Source organism: Vicia villosa, linkage group LG4 (genome assembly GCF_029867415.1).
Source record: "Vicia villosa cultivar HV-30 ecotype Madison, WI linkage group LG4, Vvil1.0, whole genome shotgun sequence".
Classification (NCBI taxonomy): Eukaryota; Viridiplantae; Streptophyta; class Magnoliopsida; order Fabales; family Fabaceae; genus Vicia; species Vicia villosa.
In genome coordinates this window covers 71,223,389-71,231,544 of record NC_081183.1, presented here as the reverse complement: position 1 = coordinate 71,231,544, position 8,156 = coordinate 71,223,389, and positions in this window count along the sequence as shown.

Genomic DNA, 8,156 nt, shown 5'->3' with positions numbered 1-8,156 from the left:
ATCAACAGTAAGGGTGAGTCTCATCACAATTAACAAATGTTATTGCATCTTAAATAACAACACCTCATAGTTATATCATTCACCCAATTTCATCATATTCAGATTATCAGGAACATCCACCGTTTACACAAACATATATAGAACACATCTTTCACACAGACAATCATACTCAACATTAATTCAACAAAACACGCAATCACCACATCATCAATATTTATAACAATACTTCCAATCATGTTATAAAAGTATGCATATGTATGAACTGACACTATGCATGTGGTACCAACCTCATCAAATGGGAATAACCCATGACCGATCCAACATCATCAAGATACGGCCCTGCCAGCACAGATTCCACACAATGGGAATCATGCCCTTCACTGATCAACCACACCCTTATGGATACAGTATCATCAATGAACATGAATGAATGCAACATATACAACATACTTATACCATCGTCAAGTCTAATGAGTAACATCATCAAATACCCATTTCATCATCATCATCATCAAACTATGTTTATATACATTAGCATCATTCAAATACAATCAATCATCATCATCATCATCATTAAAGAACATACATGTGTCCACATCAATCATCATCATCCATAAGAAGAACACACATGTATCTACATCATTCCAAAACAAATCAATCAACATCATATAATTCTCAACAAATCATCACATCATAATGTTTTCAAAACAACATCTTATATTGTCACATTTAATCATATATGTCAACAATACATCATCCAATTAAACAAATCGTCATATGATTAATATTTCAACATAGCATGTATTTAACACATCCCATCACATATATGTACAATACATCATTCACCAAGAAATAAAATCATATTTAAAAATAATTGGATTCCCACCTCATTCCATCATTTAAACATGTAGGCTATCTCATAATATTCATCGTGCTTAAAACGGCACTAAAAACGGATCTACGGTTCGAAAGTTACACATCATTTAACTTTTCAAGAAAATGACTATCGCTACAGCACGCAGCGCAACCAAAGTTCGCGGCGCAACCTGAACCACACAAACGCGTTCGCGGCGCAACATATGCACGCGGCGCGAAGCGAGAAAATAAGTACGCCGCAGGGACGCGGCGCGAACTGGCGATTTCACAGACTTTCAGGTCTGCGTGAGATCCCGCGATCTCACCCAATTTGAGTCCAAAACTAACTCCAAACATCATATACAGGCAGTTAATTATCAATTGCATCATTATTCATCATCACACATCAAAACAACACATAATCAATCAATAATCCATGCAATTTTTATCAATTCATAACCTCCCTAAACCGAACATATAATCTAATTGACTCAACAACATCCCTAAACAATATTATTATCTAAGAACACGATAATAGATGATAACCGGAGAGTCCCCCCTTACCTTAGCCAAAGATTCTTGATTGGTTATTTTCCTCTTTGTTCCTCTTCACGTACCAACTTTCCAATCTCTCATCTCATCTGCTCTGCTTTTCACGTTCCTTTTTCCTTTCTCCCAATTTTCCTTATTTTTACGAAAAATAACATTTTAATTAGTAAAGGACTTTACTAACATAGCACCCCCCTCTTTACTAACACCACACTTGGCCCAATAGCCCATCTCATAATTCTTTCCAAATAATTCCACAAAATACCGAATAATTCCAAATAATAATTTAATTTCCGATTAAATTAAAATTAGAAAATATGGGGTGTTACAACTCTCCCCCACTAAAAGAGTTTTCGTCCTCGAAAACATCCTTCAATCAAAGAGTTCCGGATAGGTGTCTTTCATCTGGCTCTCTAGTTCCCAGGTAACATTTCCATCAGTCAATCCTCAAAAATCCATCTGACATAACCAACAGAAAACACATCTCACGCACTCAATCTCGGCTCTTACGTCGCACTTGACTATCCAAAGGTGCACCACTCGCAATATCTCAAAAAAAATTTAACAACAATAGAACATTGAGGTACAACCCATACAATACGCCCAAGAACTGAATAATATAACTACACAACCCGTGGTATGATCACACCTGATCAACACTGCAGCAATGCAATCCATATACGAAAGTACCAACCTGAAGTACACTTTCCCATTTGCGCGATAAAGTAATACTTACACTTTTCGCCAACTGCTTCCTTCAAGAAAATTCAATAATCGTATTCTTCATACTATTGAATTTCAACTATCTGACTCCTCTCAAGTCACACCAGCAATTATCCAACACGCTACACTCTGGTTTTGCTGCACTATTCTGATTACTCATTACAACCATCATTACCAATTAGATTTTTGAGTTATACCCAACTCTAGCCTTCTTTACTCGTTCGTTCAAGAATCATTCTTACCATCCATGGTACTAATTCACTACTCAGCAATCCTTACTCGCATCCAACAAAACCCAATTCTTGATTTACTTCCTCTATTTAAACATCCTAACCATCAGAACAAGTACACACAAGTAATTATAATCACACTCGTCAGCCTCAATACACTATTTCTTACAAAATAACTCAAATTGAGTTTCGCTCTTCTCTAAGAATTAAATCAACCTCATCCTTCTTAGAGTATAATCCCTTATTATATCTGGAATCTACAATAACATCTTACAACATCACAAAATTATTATAGCATCATATGGTATCAACTCATCGTCTTAACTTCGCCGAATACATACTCGTTAACTACGTACAACCATAATAACATGTTTGTTATCTCGGTAATTTATTCAAAAGAGTTATAATTCTTCGACAAGACATCCTTACATCCACTAGATTCTAAATCCAACATATAGATCAACACATATTCTCTATGTAGGCTCCTGACATATTAATTCCTCACTTCCCACAAGTAGTATTCATAACACTACTCCACATCACACTTTCGCTGCGCGACTCTGATTACCCGTCTTAAGCCATTTGTCCATCATGTTGCACTCTTTGATATTCACCTCTTCATAAGTTCACACAACATAGTGAGTGATTATTCCCACGGCTTAGTATTAGTCACATCTTATACCATTAAGGTAACAAAACAAGTTCATCTCATTAATATGATTCCGTCTACTATCAACAAGAGATTAAGGGTGATCAAGTCCTCAATTTGTCAATAGATAGCCGACAACCATATGTAAACATAAATCGTCGTTACTACATAATAGTGTCCTTTCCGAGTTTGCACTCAAAATCATTAACATCATCATAGTTCAATAATTCACTTTGAGTCTTTACAAATCGCACACTTCCCTCTCATTGGATCTTATCGGTGAGACACCGACGTCCAAACATTTTACACAACCCGCTTCATAGTCACTTAGCATCATGCACTTTTTAAGTACTTCCAACTTCACAATCACAAATATACTCGTACATTACTATTCATCTCGTTCCAAATCAAAATCTTCATCTTATTAAAAGACCGCAATAACATTCATAACTCGTGGTTTTACTCCCAATCTCATGACGTCTTTCGCATACCAATATATTTCACTCGGAGTCTCAACAAAGTCTTCCTCATATCAATAGGTGTTAGAAATTCTCTACAATTTTTCTTTTATACTTGTCGTCACTTTGACATCACAAATACGACTTCAACCGTTCTAAAGTTTATTTCACGTTTACTACTAATTCACTTCTCTCTAAAATCCATCGACACTCAAATCATCTTTATTACCAAACATCTCATCAACTTATTCATCAACAACATGTTCTACTCAATTTTGTTTCAAACAATCACGGTAGTAGGTATTCCTATTCAACAAAATCCACGCTTCCTTAACTGAATTCAGATTATCTCCTCATAGGATCACCTCTACTGTATTTATAACTCTCCCATAAGGTAGAACATAATTTAACCTCTTTGTAGGCTCAAACGGCACATTAATCCGACTCTCAGAACTCAGGATATGAATTTTCCAATCGCTGTCCGAAAATACAACACCGACATCATGCAGCGACACTCCATACGATATATCCAAAACTCCTCAATTGGTACATTTAATTCCTAAAATTTATTCTCAACAAACCTTTTAATTATTCCTTCAATCCGTTCAACTCTGACACTGATATCCCGCGCAGTACCAACAAAGAAGTCTAGTTCTAAGAGTACGCATATCCACAACTTCACCTCTTTCCAACATCATCCTGTCGCAATTAAATATGTTACAGCTTCTGCAACCATTTTTATAACAAAGTTCATCTCGTTAGCTTTTCGCCGTTTCAAACGGAACTCAAATCGGATGTCCAGAACTCCAGTTATGAATTTTCAAAGTTCTGCAGCTATTCAACAATTTTCCTGCGTTTTGCTTACGAAAATCTCACTCCAAAACTCATTCTCTTCAACTCGATCACATTCCAAACAGCTCCTTATCATATCACTTCACTTTCAAACATTCTTATAACTTGAGCAACATATCCCATCGCCGAAGTGCGATTTCTGGAACATTACGACATCAATCCTCTTTGCAAACTTACAGCTGAACCTCTTCCGAGACGTAAGGCTACTCAACTGACAACTTCGCAGCCCCTCAACAGAGCTGATACATTACAACTTCCTAATTTCCTTCTCCTACAATAATTGTCAATTACCTCTAATCATCTTCCTTCAAGATGTTCCAATTCAATTTCCAGTGAAGTCTTAATTTCAAGTCACCTTCGATTCAGAAAATAACAACTCCAATAATGCTTGCACTGTTGCCAACAACAGCCTACTGAATCAATCGTCTTACAACTGAAACATCACCGAGAAGCCAAGCTTCTCCCTCCACTTGTCTCAATCCAACACATGCAACAAAACAAACAAGTATCGACAGTGATTCACTCACATGTCGTGTACCAAGGGATAAAACGCCGACAATATACAACTGTCGCGCAACTCAACTGACTTGACAATTGGCCGGACGGACCGACCTACTCTGATACCACTATTGTAACACCCTTCTAAACCCCGCGGAAATTTATAAGATAATTTTCAGAGTAAAACATGAAAACAAGGGTGCCACAATTCAATTTAAACCAATTTATCATAAATTCATTGTCATGCTTTCACTAAGGAACAATTCATGATAATACATAAACATCTCATGTTAACACAGTGGAAAATTCATCATACGGATAAGCATAACATCATCTATGCAATTTCCCACAGAATTAATACAATAACAACATGATAGAGTATCATCATAAACTCTAAACTAGCGTTTCCCCCAGTGTTACAATATCAGAGCATGACACCTGACGCTACTCTAATACACTGACTTATGAGCTAAACCTCACCAAGTTGAAAGCAGCTGTCCTCAATATAAAAATATCAACAGTAAGGGTGAGTCTCATCACGGTTAACAAATGTTATTGCATCTTAAATAACAACACCTCATAGTTATATCATTCACCCAATTTCATCATATTCAGATTATCAGGAACATCCATCGTTTACACAAACATATATAGAACACATCTTTCACACAAACAATCATACTCAACATTAATTCAACAAAACACGCAATCAACACATCATCAATATTTATAACACTGGAATACTTCCAATCATGTTATAAAAGTATGCATATGTATGAACTGACTTTATGCATGTGGTACCAACCTCATCAAATGGGAATAACCCATGACCGATCCAACATCATCAAGATACCGCCCTGCCAGCACAGATTCCACAAAATGGGAATCATGCCCTTCACTGATCCAACACACCCTTATTGATATAGTATCATCAATGAACATGAATGAATGCAACATATACAACATACTTATACTGTCGTCAAGTCTAATGAGTAACATCATCAAATACCCATTTCATCATCATCATCATCATCAAAGTATGTTTATATACATTAGGATCATTCAAATACAATCAATCATCATCATCATCATTAAAGAACATACATGTGTCCACATCAATCATCATCATCCATAAGAAGAACACACATGTATCCACATCATTCCATAACAAATCAATCAACATCATATAATTCTCAACAAATCATCACATCATAATGTTTTCAAAACAACATCTTATATTGTCACATTTCATCATATATGTCAACAATACATCATCCAATTAAACAAATTGTCATATGATTAATATTTCAACATAGCATGTATTTAACACATCTCATCACATATATGTACAATACATCATTCACCAAGAAATAAAATCATATTTAAAAATAATTGGATTCCCACCTCATTCCATCATTTAAACATGTAGGCTATCTCATAATATTCATCGTGCTCGAAACGGCACTAAAAACGGATATACGGTTCGAAAGTTACACATCATTTAACTTTTCAAGAAAACGACTATCGCTACAGCACGCGGCGCAACCAAAGTTCGCGGCGCAACCTGAACCACACAAACGCGTTCGCGGCGCAACATATGCACACGGCACGAAGCGAGAAAAAAAGTACGCCGCTGGGACGCGGCGCGAACTGGCGATTTCACAGACTTTCAGGTCTGCGTGAGATCCTGCGATCTCACCCAATTTGAGTCCAAAACTAACTCCAAACATCATATGCAGACAGTTAATTATCAATTGCATCATTATTCATCATCACACATCAAAACAACACATAATCAATCAATAATCCATGCAATTTTTATCAATTTATAACCTCCCTAAACCGAACATATAATCTAATTGACTCAACAACATCCCTAGTCAATATTATTATCTAAGAACACGATAATAGATGATAACCGGAGAGTCCCCCCTTACCTTAGCCAAAGATTCTTGATTGGTTCTTTTCCTCTTTGTTCCTCTTCACGTACCAGCTTTCCAATCTCTCATCTCATCTGCTCTGCTTTTCACGTTCCTTTTTCCTTTCTCCCAATTTTCCTTATTTTTATGAAAAATAACATTTTAATTAGTAAAGGGCTTTACTAACATAGCACCCCTCTTTACTAACAGCACACTTGGCCCAATAGCCCATCTCATAATTCTTTCCAAATAATTCCACAAAATACCGAATAATTCCAAATAATAATTTAATTTCCGATTAAATTAAAATTATAAAATATGGGGTGTTACAACTCCCCCCCACTAAAAGAGTTTTCGTGCTCGAAAACATCCTTCAATCAAAGAGTTCTGGATAGGTGTCTTTCATCCGGCTCTCTAGTTCCCAGGTAACATTTCCATCAGTCAATCCTCAAAAATCCATCTGACATAACCAACAGGAAACACATCTCACGCACTCAATCTCGGCTCTTACGTCGCACTTGACTATCCAAAGGTGTACCACTCGCTATATCTCAAAAAAAAATTAACAACAATAGAACATTGAGGTACAACCCATACAATACACCCAATAACTGAATAATATAACTACACAACCCATGTTATGATCACACCTGATCAACACTGAAGCAATGCAATCCATATACGAACGTACCAACCTGAAATACACTTTCCCATTTGCGCGATAAAGTAATACTTACACTTTTCGCCAACTGCTTCCTCAAGAAAATTCAATAATCGTATTCTTCATACTATTGAATTTCAACTATCTGACTCCTCTCAAGTCACACCAGCAATTATCCAACACGCTACACTATGCTTTTGCTGCACTATTCTGATTACTCATTACAACCATCATTACCAATTAGATTTTTGAGTTATACCCAACTCTAGCCTTCTTTACTCGTTCGTTCAAGAATCATTCTTACCATCCATGGTACTAATTCACTACTCAGCAATCCTTACTCGCATCCAACAAAACCCAATTCTTGATTTACTTCCTCTATTTAAACATCCTAACCATTAGAACAAGTACACACAAGTAATTATAATCACACTCGTCAGCCTCAATACACTATTTCTTACAAAATAACTCAAATTGAGTTTCGCTCTTCTCTAAGAATCAAATCAACCTCATCCTTCTTAGAGTATAATCCCTTATTATATCTGGAATCTACAATAACATCTTACAACATCACAAAATTACTATAGCATCATATGGTATCAATTCATCGTCTTAACTTCTCCGAATACATACTCGTTAACTACGCACAACCATAATAACATGTTCGTTATCTCGGCAATTTATTCAAAAGAGTTATAATTCTTCGACACGACATCCTTACATCCACTAGATTCTAAATCCAACATATAGATCAACACATAT